We start from the raw sequence: 27146 nt of genomic DNA, 5'->3' as shown, positions 1-27146 counted from the left end.
TACTCTGGTGGCTGAAGCACCTGAATTGCTTGAACGCAGGAGGCAGAGATTGCAGTGAGCGGAGATGGCTCCAGTGCACTCCAGCCAGGGTGACAGAGGCAGATGCAAAACAAACAAATAAACAACTTTGTGCTTTCCACTTTCACTCTTGCTTCCATTCCCCAATTTATGATCTATTTTGCTACCAGAATTATCTATCTAAAATCTGAATCTGATCTGATTACTTCCTCTTTTATTACCTTTCAGTGCTGCTCTCAGATAAATGATCACCTGCTCCAGACTTAACTCCAATGACTCCATGCCTCACAATGAATAATCACAGGGAGTTATATGGCCCTCCCTCATGAGTCCACACAACCTTTGGTGTGCATCCTCCTACCATATTATGCCATTCGTTAAGAAACATGGATTTGTCTTTTAATAAGCTTCTTTCTCTATCTGTTGCAAATGTGAACTTGTCCTGGAATTTTTCTTAAGCCCCTCTAGGGAAGTTCTTTAAGGGGAGAAAACAGGGGTTAGCACTATCTATAGGCTTGTGTGAACTATCTACTTGCTGTGTGCGAACCACTTCTTTACATGACTTTTCTTAAGACCTCACCACCACTTCATGGCCCGGGTATAATTTTTATTTTGTAAATAAAAAAACTAGAGCTCAGAGAGTCTATCTACATTGTCAGGGGTGATACCTTTGTTTAAAAAGTAGAGCCTAGAATCAACCATTTGATTTCTGGGATCAAAATCTTTGCACAGTACCTCACCCAGGTTCTAGATCTGTGATCTGGGCCAGGAGCTGCTGTTGGGCACATTAGGTTAGTGTATCTTCCTATGATTTAATCACAACACAAAATAGATTTCGGTCTTTGAGGATTGCCACGATAACTTCTCACTATTCCCACAGGCCATAATGGGCCAACAGCCTCCACACTTTGTACTCTGATGTTTTTGCTCAAAGGTGCACTAAATCCCTGTAAAGCCCCTCTGCATGCATCTTGGGCTAGATCCTGAGTGGGTCCATGTTCACAGGCCAACCCATTCGGAGTAGTGGGCTCCAAATCACAAGTCAAACGCATATCACAGGAAATGTCAATAAATTGTACAAATTTCAGGATCCAGAGAAAACAATGTATGATCCTTTGAAAACCATTTTTTGAAAAATGCAATGTATATAACTTCAAGACTTTATACAGAGTATTTGGCTAAAAAAAATATACGGATAGTAGATTTAATTTATAATGTTAAAAAAGCTTTATTTATTCATTTTTTGAGAATGGACATGAATACTTTGACATGAAGATGGTCAGGACGTGGCAAAATGAGGTTAGACAGAGGAAAAGCACGGTGCCCATTCCTTTGTCAAATGTAGGATCCACCATGTTGCTTTTGCAAAACGAGGTTAGAAGGCAAAAATGAGATTAGAAGGACAGAGAAAAAGCATTGTGCCCATTGCTCTGCCAAATGTACCTGAAAAAGAAGAGAATTTCCCAAGGCCTATATCTCTATGATAGAAATATATGAGTTTGTGAAAAAATAACATGAGTAAAGATCATAGCTATCTAGCGGGAAAACTACTTGTCACCAAAAATAAATAAATAAATAAATACAGGTCTATCCAAACAAAAACATTGTGTTTTAGTCTATTAAGGAGAATTTCAATCAAAGTTTATGATTGATTGGTTTTCACAATGGAAAATAATTTCCCTGATTTTGCCTAATTTTCCCACTCTACCCATCTTTTTCCTTGTTTCTTGATTTTTTTTTTTTTTTTTTTTGAGACAGAGTCTTGCTCTGTCACCCAGGCTGGAATGCAGTGGTGCAATCTCAGCTCACTGCAACCTCCCCATCCCATGTTCAAACAATTCTCCTGCCATAGGCTTCTGAGTAGCTGGGACTACAGGCCTATGCCAGCATACCTGGCCAATTTTTGTATTTTTAGTAGAGATGGGGTTTCACCATGTTGCCCAGGCTGGTCTCCAACTCTTGGCCTCAAGTGATCCTCCTATCTCACCTCCCAAAGTGCTGGGACTATAGGCGTGAGCCACCACGTCCAGCTATCTCTTGATTTTTAACATTCTCCTCTAATCCCTTGTACCTAAAAATTACAAAGTTTGTGACATATAACTTGGAAATTTTAAAATTCTATGGGTACTAGTACTGTTGTATTTATTTTAGTTTCCCAGAGACTCCCTGTGTTTCACAATAAATAATGTGTTAAGCAAAACAACCAGTCAGAATATATTCAGCTAGATTTCATGCAGGGCTGGGGTGAATTTTAAATTTTGCTCATCTCTAGCTTATTTAATTTTCTAGTATTTGACTTTGCTAAAAGCAGGCAACTGTTAACTAATGCTAATGGTGAAAACAAAAGCAACATGGTGGATCCCTCATTTTATTCTACTTTACCGCCAATTTGTGTAACTGGGAAGGACATAAGTTTTTGCTCTCTGAAAAAAGAATATATTTATTACATCTCTTCCCTTGCACAGAATGAGTAAGAATTTATATTGGGAATAAAAGGATAGTAGCTGTTTCTTTTACTTGCTGCTTCAGTGGAAGAAAGTAGGCAGGTAAAATCTTTTACCAGGTGGGCTGGTAAAAAATCATTGTCTTTATTCCATGCACATGTACAAAATGTTATTTATATATACATTTTGAAACAGGGTCTCACTCTGTCACCCAGGCTGGAGTGCAATGTTGCGATACTGGCTCACTGCAACCTCAGCCTCCTAGGGTCAAATGATTCTCTCATCTCAGCCTCCCATGTCTGGGGCTACAGACATGTGCCACCATGCTCGGCTAAGTTTTCTATTTTTTTAGAGATGAGATCTCACTGTGTCGCCCAGACTGGTCTCAAATTCCTCGACTCAAGGGATCAACCCATCTTGGCCTCCCAAAGTGGTAGGATTACAGGCATGAGCCACTGTGCCTGGCTACATGTTATAAAAAATTTACTAACTTCAATATACTCACAATTCTTATTTATATACAAATTACTTGCAATATTTTTTCTTCTAGTGTGACTTGAGATTCTCTTTCATTGATAGGGCTTAATCACAAAGCTATTGGGCTATTCCTATACATAGTCATATTGCAGAGGAAAAGTGGGGAATAGGGGTGGAAGATGGCCAATTATAATACCAAATTTACATAAGGACAGGATTTGATTGGCCAGTAATGAAGCACACTGTCTTTTGTAGTATATTATATTATGTTAACATTAAGATAAATGTATAACAAATAAAAAATTAAATGATTTAAATAATTTGTGTCCAACTCAGCATTAAAATATGGTTGCCTTCAATAAAATACTCTTTTATGATCCACTCGCAGAGACTTTCTGTATCCAAATCCTCCAGAAGATACCAACTCTTCTTATGGAGCAAATCAATTTTAAAATCTTTCTTACAAAATTTGTAATAAAATAAAGCTATCAGAATAATGGTATAAATTATTAGATAACAATGAATATATATAGATATTTCATTATCGGTAGAGGCAGTTTGTGGGGACCTTAAACACAGAGATATTAGAAGTCCAGGACAGGATTTTTGTATTTAGAGAAATGTTTGTTTTATGTGTGTGTGTGTGTTTTTATGATGGGAATAGGAGGAAAGTACTCAATAGACTAGGACCTCTAATATGAAATTTACCAGCAGTGTAAATAACTATTCCCAGAACAACTTTAGATCTAGAATTTAATGTCATATCATAAGAGCTTCTTTACTTTTGTAGGCATGTTATTATTTCCCCATATGTTGAACTTTCATATAGTCAGTTTCTTTTAGGAAGAATAATGCTATATTGTGTTATTTATATGTCAGAGGGAGATGGATACATTTAACTGATATTATGGAATAGATATATAATCACTATTGTCACCTATTTTAAGGCACTTTTAAAAGAAAATCAATTTTATTACTTATAATACACACAAGTGCATTCTCTATTTCAAATCTGTAACATTGTGTGTGAACACTTACTATTATTCTGGTTATCTAAATTAATTTAAAAAATTCATCATCTTATATATAGTTACTTAAATATTTGCCTTTGTTTCTTTGCTGAGCCTATATATATAATATTTTGAAAGAGCTGAATTTAGATTAATTTTATTATGCTTTTGCTATCACTGTCTTGAATTGTATTTGTAGAGTACAAATATGAAGTCCTAAATGAGCTTGAATTAAGTTACACTATATTTTTCATTAAATAGATTTTTAAAAAAAATAAGCTGAGGGGAGACAGCAAATATACAATATTATAAAATTATATTTTGCTTTTAACTTGAAATAAAAATTTAATCCTGAATGGTGGAAATGGTACCTGAAATTTTTCCCTCAATGTTCTAACACATGAGACTCTTATCTGTTATAAATTCTGGATTGTGGTTGTCAACAATTTTGTGAAAGAAAAAAGCATTGCATTAGCCAATGATTCTTCGTCAAGTTATACTATAAAGTATTATTGCATTTTGCAACCATTCATTGATATTAAAAGCTTTGGTTTTAAAGAAAAGCTTTAGATTCAGGGCCACCAAATATAAGGATTCCCAAATTTGGGGACATTCTATGAGAGAAGCCCAGGTGGACAGTTTCTTTCTATTCTCACTCTTACTTTGAGTAAAAAATTTTAGTCATTAATATGGAAATATTCCCCTGACTTTGTTTTATTTTTAACTTATTTCTAGGCTCCCTATTTTTCTCTGGGATTAAGCTCTATATTAATAACTTTTGTGCTTTATTAAACTATTTATTATTGAAACTATATGAATACATTTAATGTGAAAAATTAAAATCAAAATATCTTCAACTGCACTAAAGTAGAGAGCTGATTTGAATACCTAGCTATTCAGGAAACACACATACACACAAATCACATTTTCCTTACAAAAAACCTAATACATTTTTGCAGTTGTTTGGTTTTTATATTTTGGTCTTGAATAATCTAAAGTCTGTTGATTTATTTGTTATACTAGTTGGTAGACTGATCATTCAGGCCACAACTTATTCTGAGCATCCTTAAGTAAGATTTATCAAGAACGACCATGGAAATAAAAGTAGAAGTATTTTTTTTCCCTTAAGGGATTTCAAATCTAGCTGTAGAGAAAAGTATTACATATGGAAACCAAGAAGAACTATTTTGGGCAATGGTGCCCCAAACACAGCTTCTTCTAAAGGAAACATCACTGTGCTAGCCCTCATGGGGACTGCTTCTTCCCAGGCTGCCATCTTCTGAATCAGGAATGCTTGGAATGAAGGAATTCTTGATCTTAGAGAAGCCAAATCACAGATTTCCCAGCAGCCAATTAGCTACAATAAAGGATGAGTAAAGCTAAGCAGATATATTTTTGAGTAATTAGGTTAATGCCTCAAGAATCAACTTAGCTAATCAGATTTACTACTCTTAACAGGCCACGAAAGCTGAATTTAGATTGAGGTGCCTGTGTGGGACCACATCAAAAGTCAAGTTTTGAAGTAGCACAGAGCTAAAATAAACCAAAAGATGCGGTTCATACTGGAGAAAAGAAACACTTGAGAGGAGTATGGCTGTCAAGTAAGACAGAGCACCAGGAAAAAGGTTATTGAATTCTTGTTTCTAAAGTAGCTAGGGCTAACTAAAATTCAGAAACACCCTTTAGCTCCAGCCTCTGGGAGGGCTTTTCAGTGGTATCTTGATGTTAGATTTCCATGAATTTCAGCTCCATCCTTAGTCAATTCTCTTAAGCTTGCTTGGATGTGTCTCTAGTCCATGCAACCAAATTAAACTTGCCCAAAACAAAGAACTATTCAAGCCCAAATAATGCAGGAAATAAGTGTTTAGGAGCTTTCTGAATATGCTTTAAAAGAAAAAATCTGAGTTTGACAAATGAGAAATTTTGTACAGGTTATTTTCTTGGTGACTATAGAAAGCAGACTTCAGGATTTAATTTTTAAACTCGTTTCTTAAGCCATTGGTCAACAAACATTTTCTGTCAAAGGCCAGATGGTACTCTTTGGCATGGTAGGTAGTACAATCATTGTCACAGCTACTCCATTCTACTGTTGTAGTGAAAATTATTCTTTTAAAGTATTTTTAACCATTAAATGTATATAAGTCATTCCGCCCTAACAAAATCAAGCAGCAATTTCAATTTAATCCATGCATCGTAGTTTCCCGGGCTTAAAAGCACAAGTCTGGGATTCAAGATTTCTCTGCTCAGCACTTATTCACAACTAGGTGACGCTGCGCAGGTGGCATTCCTTCTGGGCCTTGATTTTCTTCTTTACGGTGGGACAATTGGATTATATGAGCTTACAGACCCCTATCCCTCTAAATGCTAAACTTATTTTCTCTCTCTCTTTCTCTCTCTCTCTCTCTCTGTATATATAGAGATCTCTAGCTATCTATATATACAGATATATATATAAAATATATAATATTTATCTCTATAGATAGATATCTATATATAATATATTATATTTCCTCTCTATATATGAAATATATATTTCTCTCTATATAGATATCTAGCTATCTATAGACATATAAAATATATAAAATTTATCTCTCATATGCATAGAGATATCTAGCTATCTATATATAGATAGGTATAAAAATACACATATTTATTTATATATAGATAAATACACACACACATATATAAAAATATACATGTTTTTATATATATATATTTTGAGACCAGATCTCAGGATCTCATTCTGTCACCCAGGTTGGAGGGCAGTGGTGTGATGAGGCATACATCACTACATCTGGCTAAATTTGTTTTTTTTTTGTACATTTTTATAGAGATGGGGTTTCACTCTGTTGCCCAGGCTGGTCTCAAACCCCTGAGTTCAAGCAATCTGCCTGTCTCAGCCTCTCAGAGTTCTGGGATTACAGAAGTGAGTCACTGCACCTGACTGTATATTTTGGTTAAATCATTAAGACAGTTTATTTATTTCATGCTTTAAAACTTACATGCCTATATTCTGTCAATGTCTATAAAAATTCTACTCTTTTATTTGTCATTATGAAATAAATGGAAACATAAACAAAAATTTATCCAGCCAAGATCTTTTGCAAGCATAAAATGTATTTATGTCTATTTTACAAAGCAGGTCCTGACCTCTGCTTTCATTACATCTAGGTTTAAGTAGTGATCTTCTGACAGTAAGTCTTCCAGTTTCTGTTTATTATTTGTAGTTCTCCATGAAGTGTGCTCATCAACTGATTTTTCAGGGGATAGGGATGTCAAAGCTTCATAATTTCTACATTTATTCAGGTGCCCATTGTGGATACCAAAAACCACAAAGTAATTAGGATTTAAAGACTTCCATCAGTTTTTTTTGGGGGGTGGGGTGGTAAGGGGAAGTTTTCCACTATTGTAAGAGCAAATTGAGTGCCAAATATAGAAAGATAGTTAATATTTTTAAAGCTTTCTGTGTAGTTTTCACTTCTGTCTTTTTAAGTTATTATAGCTCACAACATGTAGAGAACTGAGAATGACTGAGAGTACTGAGAATTTAACCTTCATAACTGCTTAACACATGATTTCTTTTATTTTTTACTTATATTTTTATTATACTTTAAGTTTTAGTGTACATGTGCACAACGTGCAGGTTTGTTACATACGTATACATGTGCCATGTTGGTGTGCTGCACTCATTAACTTGTCATTTACATTAGGTATATCTCCTAATGCTATCCCTTCCCCCTTCCCCCACCCCACGACAGGCCCTGGTGTGTCATGTTCCCCATCCTGTGTGCAAGTGTTCTTGTTGTTCAATTCCCACCTATGAGTGAGAACATGCAGTGTTTGGTTTTCTGTCCTTGTGATAATTTGCTCAGAATGATGGTTGCCAGCATCCCTGGAATGTCCCTACAAAGGACATGAACTCATCCTTTTTTACTGCTGCATAGTATTCTATGGTGTATATGTGCCACATTTTCTTAATCCAGTCTTTCATTGGTGGACATTTGGGTTGATTCCAAGTCTTTGCTATTGTGAATAGTGCCTCAATAAACATATGTGTGTATGTATCTGTCTAGCAGCATGACTTATCATCCTTTGGGTATATGCCTAGTAATGGGATGGCTGGGTCAAATGGTATTTCTAGTTCTAGATTCTTGAGGAGTCTCCACACTGTTTTCCACAATGGTTGAACTAGTTTACAGTCCCACCAACAGTGTAAAAGTGTTCCCATTTCTCCACATCCTCTCCAGCACCTGTTGTTTCCTGACTTTTTAATGATCGCCATTTTAACTGGTATGAGATGGTATCTCATTGTAGTTTTGATCTGCATTTCTCTGATGGCCAATGATGATGAGCATTTTCTCATGTGTCTGTTGGCTGCATAAATGTCTTCTCTTGAGAAGGGTCTGTTCATATCCTTTGCCCACTTTTTGATGGGGTTGTTTTTTTCTCATAAATTTGTTTGAGTTCTTTGTAGGTTGTGGATATTAGCCCCTTGTCAGATGAGTAGATTGCAAACATTTTCTCCCATTCTGTAGGTTGCCTGTTCACTCTGATGGTAGTTTCTTTTGCTGTGCAGAAGCTCTTTAGTTTAATTAGATCCCATTTGTCAATTTTGGCTTTTGTTGTCGTTGCTTTTGGTGTTTTAGTTATGAAGTCCTTGCCCACGCCTATGTCCTGAATGGTATTACCTAGGTTTTCTTCTAGGGTTTTTATGGTTTTAGGTCGAACATTTAAGTCTCTAATCCATTTTGAATTAATTTTTGTGTAAGGTGTAAGGAAGGGATCCCATTTCTGCTTTCTACATATGGCTAGCCAGTTTTCCCAGCACCGTTTATTAAATAGGCAATCCTTTCCCCATTTCTTGTTTTTGTCAGGTTTGTCAAAGATCAGATGGCTGTAGATGTGTGGCATTATTTTTGAGGGCTCTGTTCTGTTCCATGGGTCTATATCTCTGTTTTGGTACCAGTACCATGCTGTTTTGGTTACTGTAGTCTTGCAGTGTAGTTTGAAGTCAGGTAGCGTGATGCCTCCAGCTTTGTTCTTTTGACTTAGGATTGTCTTGGCAATGCGGGCTCCTTTTTGGTTCCATATGAACTTTAAAGTAGTTTTTTCCAATTCTGTGAAGAAAGTCACTGGTAGCTTGATGGGGATGGCACTGAATCTATAAATTACCTTGGGTAGTATGGCCATTTTCACAATATTGATTCTTCCTCTCCATGAGCATGGAATGTTCTTCCATTTGTTTATGTCCTCTTTTATTTCACTGAGCAGTGGTTTGTAGTTCTCCTTGAAGAGGTCCTTCACATCCCTTGTAAGTTGTATTCCTAGGTATTTTATTCTCTTTGAAGCAATTGTGAATAGGAGTTCACTCATGATTTGGCTGTTAGTCTGTTACTGGTGTATAAGAATGCTTGTGATTTTTGCACATTAATTTTGTATCCTGAGACTTTGCTGAAGTTGCTTATCAGCTTAAGGAGATTTTGGGCTGAGACGATGGGGTTTTCTAAATATACAATCATGTCATCTGCAAACAGGGACAATTTGACTTCCTCTTTTCCTAATTGAATAACCTTTATTTCTTTCTCCTGCCTGATTGCCCTGGCCAGAACTTCCAACACTATGTTGAATAGGAGTGGCAAGAGAGGGCATCCCTGTCTTGTGCCAGTTTTCAAAGGGAATGCTTCCAGTTTTTGCCCATTCAGTATGATATTGGCTGTGGGTTTGTCATAAATAGCTCTTATTGTTTTGAGATACATCCCATCAATACCCAATTTATTGAGAGTTTTTAACATGAAGGGCTGTTGAATTTTGTCAAAGGCCTTTTCTGCATCTATTGAGATAATCATGTGGTTTTTGTCTTTGATTCTGTTTATATGCTGGATTATGTTTACTGATTTGCATATGTTGAACCAGCCTTGAATCCCAGGGATGAAACCCATTGATCATGGTGGATAAGCTTTTTGATGTGCTGCTGGATTCAGTTTGCCCGTATTTTATTGAGGATATTTTCATCAATGTTCATCAGGGATATTGGTCTAAAATTCTCTTTTTGTGTTGTGTCTCTGCCAGGCTTTAGTATCGGGATGATACTGGCCTCATAAAATGAGTTAGGGAGGATTCCCTCTTTTTCTATTGATTTGAATAGCTTCAGAAGGAATGGTACCAGCTCCTCCTTGTACCTGAGGTAGAATTTGGCTGTGAATCCAACTGGTCCAGGACTGTTTTTGGTTGGTAGGCTATTAATTATTGCTTTAATTTCAGAGCCTGTTATTGGTCTATTCAGGGATTCAACTTCTTCCTGGTTTAGCCTTGGGAGAGTGTATGTGTCCAGGAATTTATCCATTTCTTCTAGATTTTCTAGTTTATTTGCGTAGAGGAGTTTATAGTATTCTCTGACGGTGGTTTGTATTTCTGTGGGATCGGTGGTGATATCCCCTTTGTCATTTTTTACTGTGTCTATTTGATTCTTCTCTCTTTTCTTCTTTATTAGTCTTGCTGGGGGTCTATCAATTTTTTTGATCTTTTCAAAAAACCAGCTCCTGCATTCATTGATTTTTTGAAGGGTTTTTTATGTCTCTGTCTCCTTCAGTTCTGCTCTGATCTGTTTCTTGCCTTCTGCTAGCTTTTGAATGTGTTTGCTCTTGCTTCTCTAGTTCTTTTAATTGTGATGTTAGGGTTTCAATTTTAGATCTTTTCTGCTTTTTCTTGTGGGCATTTGGTGCTATAAATTTCCCTCTACACACTGCTTTAAATGTGTCCCAGAGATTCTGGTATGTTGTGTCTTTGTTCTCATTGGTATCAAGAACATCTTTGTTTCTGCCTTCATTTCATTATGTACCCAGTAGTCATTTAGGAGCAGGTTGTTCAGTTTCCATGTAGTTGAGCGGGTTTGAGTAGGTTTCTTAATTCTGAGTTCTAGTTTGATTGCACTGTGGTCTGATAGACAGTTTGTTGTAATTTCTCTTCTTTTACATTTGCTGAGGAGTGCTTTACTTCCAACTATGTGATCAATTTTGGAATAAGTGCGATGTGGTGCTGAGAAGAATGTATAATCTGTTGATTTGGGGTAGAGAGTTCTGTAGATGTCTATTAGGTCTGCTTGCTGCAGAGCTGAGTTCAATTCCTGGATATCCTTGTTAACTTTCTCTCTCGTTGATCTGTCTAATGTTGACAGTGGAGTGTTAAAGTCTCCCATTATTATTGTGTGGGAGTCTAAGTCTCTTTGTAAGTCTCTAAGGACTTGCTTTATGAATCTGGGTGCTCCTGTATTGGGTGCATATATATTTAGGATAGTTAGCTTTTCTTGTTGAATCGATCCCTTTACCATTACTTAATGGCCTTCTTTGTCTCTTTTGATCTTTGTTGGTTTAAAGTCTCTTTTTTCAGAGACTATGATTGCAACTCCTGCCTTTTTTTGTTTTCCATTTGCTTGGTAGATATTCCTCCATCCCTTTATTTTGAGCCTACGTATGTCTCTGCACGTGAGATGGGTCCCCTCAATACAGCACAATGATGGTTCTTGACTCTTTATCCAATTTGCCAGTCTGTGTCTTTTAATTGGAGCATTTAGCCCACTTACTTTTAAGGTTAATATTGTTATATGTGAATTTGATCCTGTCATTATGATGTTAGCTGGTAATTTTGCTCATTAGTTGATGCAGTTTCTTCCTAGCATCGATGGTCTTTACATTTTCACATGTTTTTGCAGTGGCTATTACCAGTTGTTCCTTTCCATGTTTAGTGCTTCCTTCATGAACTCTTGTAAGGCAGACCTGGTCGTGACAAAATCACTCAGCATTTGCTTGTCTGTAAAGGATTGTATTTCTCCTTCACTTATGAAACTTGTTTGGCTGGATATGAAATTCTAGGTTGAAAATTCTTTTCCTTAAGAATGTTGAATATTGGCCCCCACTCTCTTCTGACTTGTAGAGTTTCTGCTGAAAGATCCACTGTTAATCTGATGGGCTTCCCTTTGTGGGAAACCCGACATTTCTCTCTGGCTGCCCTTAGCATTTTTTCCTTCATTTCAGCTTTGGTGAATCTGACAATTATGTGTCTTGGAGTTGCTCTTCTCGAGGAATATCTTTGTGGTGTTCTCTGTAATTTCTTGAATTTGAATGTTGGTCTACCTTGGTAGATTTGGGACGTTCTCTTGGATAATATCCTGCAGAGTGTTTTCCAACTTGGGTCCATTCTCCCTGTCACTTTCAGGTACACCAATCACATATAGATTTGGTCTTATCACATAGGCCCATATTTCTTGGAGGCTTTGTTCATTTCTTTTTACTGTTTTTTCTCCTAACTTCTCTTCTGGCTTCATTTCATTCATTTGATCCTCAATCACTGATACTCTTTCTTCCAGTTGATCAAATCGGCTACTGAAGCTTGTGCATTCATCATGTAGTTCTCATGCCTCATGGTGTAGTTCTGAAAAGAAATCACGTGTTAGGAGGCAGTTCCAAGATGGCCTAACAGGAACAGCTCCAGTCTATAGCTCCCAAAGTGAGCGACACAGAAGACAGGTAATTTCTGCATTTCCAACTGAGCTTTGAAGAGAGTAACTCTTCATGGAGAGAAAAACTCCTCATGGAGTTTTCAGATCCATCAGGTCATTTAAGGACTTCTCTACACTGGTTATTCTTGTTAGCCATTCGTCTAATCTTTTTTCAAGGTTTTTAGCTTCTTTGCAATGGGTTTGAACTTCCTCCTTTAGCTCAGAGAAGTTTGATCGTCTGAAACCTTCTTCTCTCAGCTCGTCAAAGTCATTCTCCGTCCAGCTTTGTTCCATTGCTGGCCAGGAGCTGCGTTCCTTTGGAGGGGGAGAGGCGCTCTGATTTTTAGAATTTTCAGCTTTTCTGCTCTGTTGCCCATCTTTGTGGTTTTTATCTACCTTTGATCTTTGATGATGGTGACGTACATTGGGGTTTTGGTGTGGATGTCCTTTCTGTTTGTTAGTTTTCCTTCTAACAGTCAGGACCCTCAGCTGCTGGTCTGTTGAAGTTTACTGGAGGTCCACTCCAGACCTGGGTATCAGCAGCAGAGGCTGTAGAACAGTGAATATTGCTGAACAGCAAATGTTGCTGCCTGATCATTACCCTGGAAGCTTCGTCTTAGAGGGGTACCTGGCTGTGTGAGGTGTCAGTCTGCCCCTACTGGGGGATGCCTCCCAGTTAGGCTACTCGGGGGTCAGGGACCCACTTGAGGAAGCAGTGTGTCCATTCTCAGATCTCAAACTCCATGCTGGGAGAAAAACTACTCTCTTCAAAGCTCAGTTGGAAATGCAGAAATTACCTGTCTTCTGTGTCGCTCACTTTGGGAGCTGTAGACTGGAGCTATTCCTGTTCAGCCATCTTGGAACTGCCTCCTAACACATGATTTCTTTTCAGAACTACACCATTACAATCACAAGTCCAGTTTATGCCATGGTTTGAAATCTCAGTTTCATATTCTTACTGTATTTTTATTTTCATCCCAGCTATAAAATATACTATGCTTCTCTATTTTCACTCTAAACTATAAACATTTCTTAGTATTATTCTATGTTTTATTTAAAAAGCAACCTGGGCTGGGCATGATGACTCGTGCTTGTAAATCCAGCACTTTGGGAGGCCGAAGCTGGTGGATCACCTGACGTCAGGAGTTCAAGACTAGCCTGGTCAACATGGCAAAACTCTGTCTCTATTAAAAATACAAATATTTGTTGGGTGTGGTGGCATGCACCTGTAATTCCAGCTACTCAGGAGGCTGAGGCAGGAGAATTGCTTCAACCTGGGAGGCAGACCATTGCACTCCAGCCTGGGCAACAAGAGGTGAACTCTGTCTCAAACAAACAAACAAACAAACAAACAAACAAAAACAAACAAAAAAAACAAAAAACAAAAAAATCAACCTGGGAAACAGAAATTATTATGCTAACATTCAAAATGTAAATGTGTTCTCACTTTAGAGACTGAGGAAACTGGTTGGAATTTGTTTTGTAGGCTTCCAAAAGGCACTTACCTTCAGTCAGAATTGAGTGGATCAAGGAACATTGTGACATAGATGAAGTCAAACCTTAGCATTTTGTTAATCACCCAGTAGTGTTTTAGAGACCTAGGTCTCCGCATTGGGTACACATTCACCTCTCCTTTCCTTGTAGGACTCAAGCCCCAGAGCTTTTCTATCTTCCTTTTCTCTCTATGATTCCACTCCTCACACCCTGTTCTGCTCTACATTAATCTAATAACCTAAGGACTGTATATGTCAACATTTGTATTAGAATAGGAACTTTTTTCAGAATCCATTGGCTATCTTCAAAGTGAGTAGAGGTGATATCTAAGGTTGGTGGCCTTAAGCCCAAACCCACTCTGCCTATACCTAGGGGTAGCTCTGCTGGGTCCACATTATAATATTTTATTTTTACTTAATCCACAAATCAACTTCATTCATTCATAAGAAAGAAATTATATGAAGGTACTTTATAAAACAAACTAGGAAGTCCTCAATATTAGTGTGAAAATGAAAAAAGATGGGATAGTCTCAGTATCAAAATCTTTCTTGCCCCTATGATGTGCTGAGCACTATATTAGAGAATTCACTAAAAAGTAGATTATGGTCTATGCTTTCCAGTCACCAGCTGTTTGGTAGGAAATGCAGATACAAGTAAGTAATTGCAATAAGATATTTAAAATGCTGTAATTTGAGGTACTAGATACATAGATGACACAAAGATAGAAGTGGTAAACTCTGTTGGTCGGGGCAGACAAGACTTCATGGGAGACCACTGAGTTAGATTTTGAAAAATGAACTTTACAGATGAAGAAAGTAATGAGGAGTTTTGTGCCAAGACATGATGGCGTGAAACACATTTGCTTCTATTTTGAATAAAGAACTAGTTTTGCAAAGAGTTGAAGTCAATAGAAAATTCATTTTCATGAAGATAGTAGCTACCTCCAATATTCAGGGGATAGTGGCACTGAATCAAGCTTCAATACACAGCCATCAGTGGCATTGATAATGTGCAGTGATACACTTATTGGATCAATTAAATGGTATAATCACAGCTACTGTTCTGTCTACCTAGTTTCATTTTGTCCTGCCACTTTGAAAGCCTCACTCCAATCTTCCAGATTATTCCCTTAGTTATCCAATTTCCTTTCAATAATGTGTTTTCCTTTTTGCTTAACATAGCAACAGTTAGTTTCGGCTGTACCTAGAGACACGGGCTCTTGCAGCACTAAAGAACAGGAGTCTTGAATTTTGTGGCTGTTTTTTGCAGAGGTGGAACAGTTCAGAGTGATGTGCTTTTGTGTATTGCACTAAAAGACAGTTTAGTGGAGACACTGGGATTGAGGAGGTCTGTGGGACTAGGGTGTTGGGTAAATTATTCATATGAGTTTTGGAATTACTCATGACCATGACTGTATTTGGGATAATAAAGGTTTTTTTTTGTTTGTTTTTGATGGAGTCTTGCTCTTGTTGCCTAGGCTGGAGTGTGCAATGCAGTGGCATGATCTCAGCTCACTGCAACCTCTGCCTCCTGGGTTCAAGTAATTCTCTTGCCTCGGCCTCCCAAGTAGCTGGGACTACAGGTGCCCACCACCACACCGAGCTAGTTTTTATATTTTTAGTACAGACGGGGTTTCACCAGGCTGGTCTCAAACTCCTGATCTCTGATAATCCACGTGCCTCGACCTCCCAAAGTGTTAGGATTACAGGTGTGAGCCACCATGCCCGGCCGAGGTTTGGTGTTTTTAATGAATTTGGGTATTTGGCTGTATTAGTCTGTTCTCATGCTGCTAATAAAGATATACCTGAGACTGGATAATTTATAAGGGAAAGAGGTTTAATGGACTCACAATTCCACATGGCTGGGGAAGCCTTACAATCACGGTGGAAAGTGAAGGAAGAGCAAAGGGACTTCTTACACAGTGGCAGGCAAGAGAGCCTGTGCAGGGGAACTCCCCTTTATAAAGCCATTGGCTATCATGGGACTTATTCACTACTATGAGAACTGCACAGGAAAGACCCACCCCCATGATTCAATTACCTCCCATCAGATTTTTCCCATGACATGTGGGGATTATGGGAGCTAGTAATTCAAGAAGAGATTTTGGTAGGGACACAGCCAAACCATATCATTTTTCCCCAGTCCCTCCCAAATCTCATGTCCTCATATTTCAAAACCAATCATGCCTTCCCAATGGTCCCCAAAGTATTATTATTATTTTTTTTTTGAGATGGAGTCTTTCTGTCACCTAGGCTGGAGTGCAGTGGCACGTGATCTTGGCTCACTGCAACCTCTACCTGCTGGGTTCAAGCAATTCTCCTGCTTCAGCCACCTGAGTAGCTGGGACTACAGGTGCATGCCACCATGCCCAGCTGAGGTTTTAGTGGAGACGGGGTTTCACCATGTTGGCCAGGCTAGTCTCGAACTACTGACCTTGTTATCTGCCCGACTTGGCCTCCTGAAGTGTTGGGATTACAGGCGTGAGCCACTGCACTGGCCCCATAGTCTTAACTCATTTTAACGTTAACTCAAAAGTCTACATTCCAAAGTCTTATCAGAGACAAGGCAAGTCCCTTCCTCCTATGAGCCTTTAAAATCAAAGGTAAGTCAGTTACTTCTCCACTACAATGGAGGTACAGGCATTGGGCAAATATATGCATTCCAAATGGGAGAAATTGGTCAAAACAAAGGGACTACAGGCTCCATGCAAGTCTGAAATCCAATAGGGCAGTCATTAAAACTTGAAGTTCCAAAATGATCTCCTTTGACTCCATGTCTCACATCCAGGGCACACTGATGCAAGAGGAGGGCTCCCATCACCTTGGGAAGCTCCGCCTCTTTGGCTTTGCAGGGTACAGCTCCCCTCCTGGATGCTTTCATGGGCTCACATTGAGTGTCTGCAGCTTTGCCAGTCCCATGATACGAGCTGTCAGTGGATCTACCATTCTGGGGTCTGGAAGACTGTGGCTCTCTTCTCACAGCTCCACTAGGCAGTGTGCCAGTGGAGACTCTGTGTGGGGGCTCCCACTATACATTTCCCTTCCAACTGCCCTAGCAGCGATTCTCCATGAAGGCTCTGCCCTTGCAGTAAACTTTTGCCTGGACATCCAGGTGTTTCCATACATCCTCTGAAATCTAGGAGGAGTTTCACAAACCTCAGTTCTTGATTTCGGTGCATGCGCAGGCTCAACACCACATGGAAGCCCCCAAGGCTTGGGGCTTACACCCACTGAGGCCATGGCCTGAACTGTATCTTGTTTAGCCATGACTGGAGCTGAAGCAGCTGGGACAGAGGGCACCAAGTCTCAAGGCTGCACACAGCAGTGGGGTCCTGAACCCAATCCAGGAAGCCATTTTTTCCTCCTAGGCTTCTGGGCCTGTGATAGGAGGGGCTGCCATGAAGGTCTCTGACATGCCCTGCAGACATTTTTTTTGCGTTTTCTTGGCTGGTAGCATTTGGCTCCTTGTTTCCTATGCAGATTTCTGCAGCTAGCTTTAATTTCTCCCCAGCACATGAGTTTTTCGTTCCTACTGCATCGTCAGCCTGCAAATTTTTCAAACTTTTATTCTCTGTTTCCTCTTGAACCCTTTGTCACTTGGAAATGTTTTCCCCCAGACACCCTAAATCATCTCTCTCAAGTTCAATGTTCCACAGATCTCTGGGGCAGGGACACCATGCCACCAGTCTCTTTACATAGCAAGAGTTTCCTTTAATTCAATTCTGAAGAAGTTCCTCATCTCCATCTGAGACAACTTAGTATTGCATGCTTTGTCAGCACGGACCTTATTTTCCATATCACAATCAGCACTTTGGTCACAGCCATTCCATTCAGCAAGTCTCTAGGAAGTTCCAAACCTTCCCACATCTTCTTGTCTTCTGAGATCTCCAAGTCTCTATGAAGTTCCAGACTTTCCCACATTTTCCTATCTTCTTCTGAGCCCTCCAGACTGTTCCAATGTCTGCCTGTCACTCATATCTAAAGTCATTTCCACATTTTCAGGTATCTTTACAACAGCACCCCACAACCTGGTACCAATTTACTATATTACTCTGTTCTCACACTGCTAATAAAAACACACCTGAGACTGGGTCATTTATAAAGGAAAGAGGTTTAATGGACTAAGTTCCATATGGCTGGGGAGGCCTCACAATGTGGCAAAGATGAAGAAAGAGGAAAGGGACATCTTATATGGTGGCAGGCAAGAGAGCATTTGCAAGGGAACTCCTTTTTATTTTATTTTATTTTATTTTTTAATTTTTTTGAGATGGATTCTCACTCTGCCTCCCAGGCTCACTGCAACCTCTGTCTCCTAGGTTCAAGTAATTCTCCTGCCTCAGCCTCTAGAGTAGCTGGGACTACAGGCATGTGCCACCACACCTGGCTAATTTTTTTTTAATTATTTTTAGTAGAGACAGGGTTTCACCATGTTGGTCAAACTGGTCTCAACCTCCTGACCTCAAATAATCCACCCACCTTGGCCTCCCAAACTGCAGTGCTGGGATTACAGGCATGAGCCACTGTGCCCAGCTTCCCCTTTATAAAACGGATCTTATGAAACTTATTCACTATCATGAGAACTGCATTCAACTGGGTTGAATCATGGGTCCCTCCCATGACATGTCCCTCCCATGACACGTGGGAATTATGAGAGCTACAATTCAAGATGAAATTTGGGTGGGGACATAGTCAAAGAGGGTAATAAATGGCAGATAGAGATGTTGAGAGTATGTAGTCAGGTGTCATGAGCCTAAAAGAAATTGCAAGTGAGTGACATTATGGTGTAAAAAGACCATATGGTGTAAAAAGACTGTTGAAGTATAATTCAAAAAATTCTAACAATTTCCTGTTGCTTACAGAATGAAATCCAGATTTACCATATTAGTGAAGTTTTTTCCCAAGTAAGTTCTGCTCTTCAGCTCTGCTTCCACATTTACCTTTCTGTCAACCTTCCATTCATGGCATTTTCCCCAAATAATTTTTATAATTTCTCCTTTTATTTTTGCTCATACTTTTGGTTGCATATTTCTCCACCATTATTTTCCAAAGAAATCTAGGTTTCAAGGCACATCCCAAATGACATCCCTGTCATGAATCCTTCTCCAATTCTATTGGTAGAATTTAATATCTTCCTCCCCTGCACTGAGGTGGTACAGTGTAATTTTATACTATTTAGTACATTCTATATTTTTATTGATGATATATTTTTTCCCTGGAATACAATGTCTCCTTATAAAGTGCAGATCCAGTTCTTTAATTTTAGAAAATTTTCTTGTATTATATCATTAAAAACTTCTTCTGCTCCATTTGCTGAATTGCTTATTCAGGAAAACTATTAATGTTTAGGTTGAATCATATTTGTACTCCGTGTCTTTATTGTCTTTCTAATTGTCTTAATCACTTGATTTTTAATGAATTTACTGCGATTCTATTGAATGCTTTTCCTAGGTCTCACTTCACATTTTGGATTTGTCTAGTCTGTTTCCTATTTATAAAAAAATTTACTTGTTGCATTTTAATGGTACTAATTTTATGTGTGTATGAAAAAGTAAAAAACATGTCAAAAAGGAATCCAAATACGTTTTTTATCCTCAGCCCAAAAGTAAAAATCTTAAACAGCTTTTCTCTATTTTTAAAAATTTAATTATAAAACTGTTCTTCAATTTGTATTCTTAGCTTTACAATTACTCTCTAATTCTTATTCTGTATTTTAATAACTTTATCTCTGTGGATTTAAAAATATCAAATTTGTGTTCTGATTAAGTAATGGTGCAGAAGAAAGTATTCATGGAAAATTCTCTTCATTATCTTTAGTTATATTTTTCCCCAGTATTTCTCATCCTTTCTCTTTTTTTTCTTCCCCTCCTGCCGTTCTTTGCCTTTTTCCTCTTTTTTTTCCCCTTTGGTTGTTATAGTTTGCATATCTGACATTTCTTTTAACTGCTCTTTTTTAACATGGTCAGAGCCCAAACTGTATTTGACTTGCTTCTCACCACATATGAGACCTCTTAATCTTTCAAATGACAGTATTGCATGCTTAACCTATTTTTCTGAAACCTAAGGGCATGGCAGCATGCTTGGTAATTATCTGAAGTCATGTACAATTTGTTTGAAGAACTCAACTCCTCTCTCTCCCTCTCTTATCCAAGATTTCATTAATCTTCTGAGATACATCTATGCCACTTAGTTGGGAATCTTACCCCTTTGGGAGAGTCAAGAGTGAAACATCAGCCCTTCAATATGTTTCTCCCTAAAATGAAGTATTAATAAGATTTCCCAGGATTCTGTCTTTGTCTTCTTGCCATTTTTTTTCTCTGATCTGCTTATTGGTTAAGTTGGAATAGAAGAGGTGGAAGGGTAAATTTATAATTATGTCTAGCCACAAAGCAATCTTTTGTATCCTTCAGTGGATACTGCTTTCTAAACAGCTTTATTAAACTTTGATTGACATTCAATAAAACTGCAAATATTTAAAGAACACAATTTGATAAGTTTGATATACATGTATAGCCAAGAAGCCATCACCATAATAAAGATAATTATATATCTATCACTGCCCCAAATTTTCCATGCCCTTTTGTGACCCCTTCTTCCTACCTTTCCCTGGTATTCTCTCCTCCCTCCCATTCCAAGGCAACCACTGTCACTATAGATTAGTTTTTATTTACTAGATTTTCATAAATAGAAGCACATAGAATGCACTATTTTCTGTTTGGCTTCTTTAACTTGGCATGATTATTCTGAGATTCATGGATGTTGTAGTATGTATCAATAATTTATTCCTTTGTATTGCTAAGTAGTATTCCATTGTTTGGATATGCCAGAATTCACTTATTCATTCACATGTTTGATTTGGGTCTCTTTTTTGATATCTTCCATTTATCTACATAACTTTTTAAACATGTGAAAGGTGGATTTTTCCTCTTCTTTATAGATTTTATTTTTCTGCTATTTTAAATACCTCTATAAATTTTTTGTTGATTGGCAGTCACTGTGAATTTTACTTTATTGAATGCTGGATGCTTTTGTATTTCTATACTTATTCTTGAGCTTTGTTCTGAGACACACGTTGTTTTTGAGATGTTTTCCATATTGAGGTCTTGCATTCTAGCTTTGTTATGTGAGACTGGAACAGTGCTTAATCTATAGCCTATTATTCCCCACCAATGAGGTGAGACCCTCTGCATATTTTACTCTATGCTCCATGAATTATGAGGTTTTTTTTCAATCTGACTGGTAGAAACAGACACTGTATCTGGCTCTGTAAAGTGGAAATTTTCCCCTAGCTTTGGGTAGTTTTCTCACATTCATGGGCTGACAGGTATCCAGCTGAATATACAACGGAGACATCTGGAGGTCATCAGAGTTGCCTATGGATGCAGCTCTTTTCTGTTTGATACTCTGTCCTTAGATGTTTAGCCTCCTTGGTCTCATTCCCTGGACTATCAACTTTGTTTGCCAGACTTATAGATTCTGGTGGGATCTGGCTGGGTTCCCTTCTTTCTGTGCAGCAACAGGAATATGCTTTCAAGGAAGCACATTGGCCTTGGGCTCACTTGATTTGCTTCTTATCTCTCTGGGATCACTGAAATTTATTGCTTCAAGTCCAGTGACTTAAAATCTGATGTTTTATATAATTTAATAAATGTTTTTGGTTGTTCATCCAGATATAAAAGAGATACTTTTGTTTTCTCTGGAGAGTATGTCATGAATTGTGCCCTTCTCAATGTTCTGTTGCAGTTAGTAAAATTTTTATTGAATATCAACATTAAAAAACATATAGCTATTATTGGAGTGGAATTCTATGATTTGCTTTTTATGTAGTTTGTATACCCTAATGTTTTTATTTAATTACGCTTATGTCTTTATTACTAGATTTTATAATCCTGATGTCAGCTAAGACAGCTTAAAATCTACAAATGATTGACTTGAATCCCTATTCAACATCTTTTAAGACATCCAATTCTCTTTGCCTCAGACCTATGCATTAGTGCACCAAACTCAGCACAAATACCAATTGCCATTGGTTTCCATGTGCTTGCTCAAGGCTTAAATTTCCGGAATAGGCCAGGTGCAGTGGCTCACACCTGTAATCCCAGCAATTTGAGAGGCCGAGGCAGGTGGATCACCTGAGGTTGGGAGTTCGAGACCAGCCTGGCCAATATGGTGAAACTCCGTCTCTACTAAAAATACAAAAAATTAGCTGGGTGTGGTGGTGGACTCCTGTAATCCCAGCTACTTGAGAGGCTGAGGCAGAAGAATCCCTTGAACCCGGGAGGCAGAGGTTGCAGTGTGCTGAGATCATGCCAATGAACTCCAGCCTGGGCAACAAGAGTGAATTCAAAAAGAAAGAAAAGAAAGAAAAGAAAAGAAATTTCTGGAATAGAGAGGAGTAGATTCACTTATTTTATATGGAAAGTCCTCACTTATCTCCAATCTTGCTACCTCCACAGGACAACCATGTGGCCAAGGAGAATAGGATAGATTAATAATTTCATGCCTTTGATCCAAGAACTGTAATCTGTAGCACAAAGGAGAGAGAGTGAAAGCTACTAGGCAAATAAAAATAAAAATTCTATAAATATATGTGGTTCATAATTTTATGCCATTACCGTCTTTCTTCACCTAGAATAACAACACCAGGTTCCCTCATTTTGTCTCCAATAATACCTTAGGTGTAACCTTATCTCAGCCCTGAACTCTTTATATTGACATTCTCTTCATAGATGTCAGTTTCCTAAACTAGGCTTTAAAATGAAGATTTTTCCACACTGGTTTTGGAAGATAAAGCCTTCCTCTCTCTTTCCCTGTCTACCTCTCTTCTTTCTTCTTTTCTTGCTTTCTTCTTTCCTTCCTTTCTTTCTCTTCATACAAAGGTACAGTTTCAACTGCTGAGTCATTTGCGGCCAGCTCTCTAGAGAGGTGATTCGTGTCTTCCAAGGGTTTTGCATTAATTAATCTAGAATCCATTCAGTGAGCTCCATTTTCACTTAAGTTAACCAGCTTTTATTTCCATTTATTTAAAACTAAAGAAATTTCTCTAGTAGAAGCTATGAGCAATTTGGTATTATGAGCAGACAAAATTTAAGTATATGATGAAAACTGAAGCTAAATAAGTGAGTGGGGCCAGGTCATAGAAGACTTCTTTTTTCATGTTATATGCTTAGTATTTATTTTGTAGCTTACAGAGTTTTAGGAAATAAAATGAAGACTGTCAAATTTTAGTTTTTGATCAATCATTCTGACAGCATTATTAAAGATGGATTTGAAGAGAATAAACCTTGAGAGGGAATGAACAATTAGATTCTATTTAAGCTAAAAGATATAGAAGATCTAAACTAGAATATTAGTTTTCTATTGCTTGTTAAAACAAATTACCACAAACGTAGTGAGTCATAACAACACAAATTTATTATCTTATAGTTCATAGGTTAGAAGCCTAACATGTGTCTCACTGAGTTAAAATCAAGGTCATCACAAACCATGTAAGCTAGAAGATGATGGTGTAAAATATTTATATATTGAAAGAGAAAATACCCACCAGCTTAAAATTTTGTTTAAAGGAATTAATATTTTAAAGCAAAGGAGAAATAAAAACTTTCTCAGGAAAAAATAAAGGAAATTTGTCATCAGTAGACCTGCCTTGCAAGAAATGGTAAAAGTTCTACAAAGAGAAGAATGGCATTACTAAGAAACTTGGACATATATACGTAAAAATGAAGAGCATTAAGAAAGGAATAAAAAAAAGTAAGATAAATAGTTTTAATTTTCTTATTCCTAATTGGTGTTATAGATAACTGGGTTCAAAATAATAATAGCAATGATGTGTCGAATGATTACAGCTATGGGCAAGTAAAATAAATAACAGAAATTAAAAAAAAAAACTGGAAAAAGAAATAGGACGTATTCTACAATAAAATAACTTGAATTACACATGAATTAATATACTGTTACTTGAATATGTACTTATATTAATTGTAAATATATACTGCAAAATCTATAAAGATCACTAAAAATATTTTTAAAAAGGATGATAATATTCTAAGCAAATAGAGAACATGGAATCATATAAAATGCTCAGTTAAAATTAGAAAAGACAGAACGAAAGGGTAATATAAAAAAGCAAAAAATAGGCCTGGCATGGTGGCTCACGCCTGTAATCCCAGCACTTTGGGAGGCTGAGGTGGGCGGATCATGAGATCAGAAGATCCAGACCATCCTGGCTAACACGGTGAAACCCCGTCTCTACTAAAAATGCAAATTAGCCGGGCGTGGCGGCGGGCACCTGTAGTCCCAGCTACTTGGGAGGCTGAGGCAGGAGAATGGCGTGAACCCAGAAGGCGGAGCTTGCAGTGAGCCGAGATCGCGCCACTGCACTCCAGCCTGGGCAACTAAGCGAGACTCCGTCTCAAAAAAAAAAAAAAAAAAAAAGCAAAAAACAAGTGCAATAAGTGCAATGACTGTTTTAATAGTTACTAATATGGTAAATATTAATTAATCTGTAACAATAATTACTATTTTTTTTTTTTTTGAGACGGAGTCGTGCTGTCACCCAGGCTGGAATGCAGTGGCACGATCTTGGCTTACTGCAACCTCGGCCTCCTGGATTCAAGCATTCTCCTGCCTCAACCTCTCGACTATCTGGGACCACGAGCACACGCCACCATGCCTGGTCATTTTTTTGTATTTTGGTTGAGATGGGGTTTCACCATGTTGCCCAGGCTGGGCTTGAATTCCTGAGCTCAGGCAATCCACCTGCCTTGTCCTCCCAAAGTGCTAGGATTACAGGCATGAGCCACTGTGCTTGGCCAATTACTTTATATGTGAAAGGTCTGAATACACCAATTACAAGACAGAGATTGACCAAGTAATTAAAAAACAAGATTTAGGCCAGGCGTAGTGGCTCATGCCTATGATCCCACCACTTTGAGAGGCCAAGGCAGAAAGATCACAAGGTCAGGAGATTGAGACCATCCTGGCTAGCACGGTGAAATCCTGTCTCTACTAAAAATACAAAAAAATTAGCTGGGCATGGTGGTGGGCGCCTGTAGTCCCAGCTACTCAGGAGGCTGAGGCAGGAGAATGGCGTGAACCTGGGAGGTGGAGATTGCAGTGAGCCAAGATTGTGCCATGGCACTCCAGCCTGGGTGACAGAGAGAGACTGTGTCTCAAAACAACAACAACAACAACAACATAAAACAAGATTTAACTATATGTTATCGACAAGAAATGCACTGTATAAAACACAAGATGCGTTAAAAGTAAAGAGATGAAAAAGTAGCAATATTAATTTCAGAAAAAGCAGATTTAAGAACAAAGAAAATTATTGGAAATTAAGAAGGATATTACATAAAGATAAGGGGTCAATTCAACAAGAAGACATAACAATCCTTAATGGGTATTCTCCTACCACAATAGCCTCAAAATATAGGAGGCAAAAATGGAAAGATCTGCAATGAGAAATAGACAAATTCGCTATTATAGTTAGAGGCTTCAACATCCATCTATCTATAATTGATAGATACAGCAGGCAGAAAATTAGTAAGGATATAATTGAACTAAACAGCACCATCAATCAAGTGGATCTAATTGACATTTATAGAATATTTCATTTAACAACAGCAGAATGCACACATTTTTCAAGGTCACGTGTAACATTCACCTAGATAGACTACATTTGAGGTTATAAAACACACATCAACACATTTAAAAGACGTATAAAGACGTATTTAAAATCGTATAAAGAATGTTCTTAGAACACAATGGAATTGAATTAAAATCTAACAGATAGATAGCTGTGAAATATTATTTGGAGGTTACACAACACACTTTTAAATAATACATGGGTCTGAAAAAGAAATTTCAAAAAATATTTAAAAATATTTTGAAATGGCCGGGCGCGGTGGCTCAAGCCTGTAATCCCAGCACTTTGGGAGGCCGAGACGGGCGGATCACGAGGTCAGGAGATCGAGACCATCCTGGCTAATACGCTGAAACCCCGTCTCTACTAAAAATACAAAAACTAGCCGGGCGAGGTGGCTGGCGCCTGTAGTCCCAGCTACTCGGGAGGCTGAGGCAGGAGAATGGCATAAACCCAGGAGGCAGAGCTTGCAGTGAGCTGAGATCTGGCCACTGCACTCCAGTCCGGGCGACAGAGCGAGACTCCGTCTCAAAAAAAAAAAAAAAAAAAAAAAAAAAAAAATATTTTGAACTAAATGAATAAGAAAAGTCTGAGGAATGCAACAAAAGCAGCACTAAGAGGGAAATTTATAGCATTAAATGAATGTATTAGACAAGAAGAAAGACCTAAAATCAATAGTCTAAGTTTTCATCTTCGGAAAATAGAGAAAAAAGAGCAATATCTATAAAACTGAAAATAGAAAAACAGTAGATGGTATCAATGAAGCCAAAATGTAGTTCTTTGAAAATATCAATGAAATTGAAAAAATCTCTAGTTAGGCTCACCAAAGAAACCAAACAGAAGACATAAATTACTAATATCATAAATGAAAGAAGGGCCATTATTACTAATCTTATGGACATTAGCAAGATACTAATAGAATATTATGAATGACACTATGGCCCACAAATTTGATAACTTAGGTGACATGGACCAATTTTTTGAAAGTCATAATCCATAAAACCTCAACAAGGTAAACTACATAATTTGAATATGTGCATGTCAATTAAAAACATGTAATCTATAATTAATAACCTTTCAAAATGGAAAGCACCAGGCCCAGATGGGTTCCCTCATAAATTCTACAGAACATTTAAGAAAGAAATGATATAAATTTTCTACAGCATCTTTTAGAAAATGGAAGCAGAATGAACAATTCCTAATTCATTATATAGGGCCAACTTTAATCTTATATCAAAACTGTATAAATTACACAAAAGAAAACTATAGACTGAAATCTCTCATGAATATTAACATCTTCAACCACATATTAACAAACCAGATCCAATAATCTAAAGAGAGAATTATAAACTATGACTAAATAAAATTTTCTCCAGGTATTCATAACTGGGTCAGCATTTGAAAATCAATTTAATGTAATCAATCACATTAATGATCCAAAGAAAATTCACATAATTACATCAACAGATGCAGAAAACAACTGACAAAATTTAACATTCTTTCTTGATACAAACTCTCAGCAAACTAGGAATAGAGGTGAACTTCTTCAACTGAGTGAAGAAGGTTACA

The sequence above is a fragment of the Trachypithecus francoisi genome, unplaced genomic scaffold (assembly GCF_009764315.1).
Source record: "Trachypithecus francoisi isolate TF-2019V2 unplaced genomic scaffold, Tfra_2.0 Lachesis_group11, whole genome shotgun sequence".
In the NCBI taxonomy this organism is placed as follows: domain Eukaryota; kingdom Metazoa; phylum Chordata; class Mammalia; order Primates; family Cercopithecidae; genus Trachypithecus; species Trachypithecus francoisi.
Note: the sequence above shows the minus strand (reverse complement) of the source record.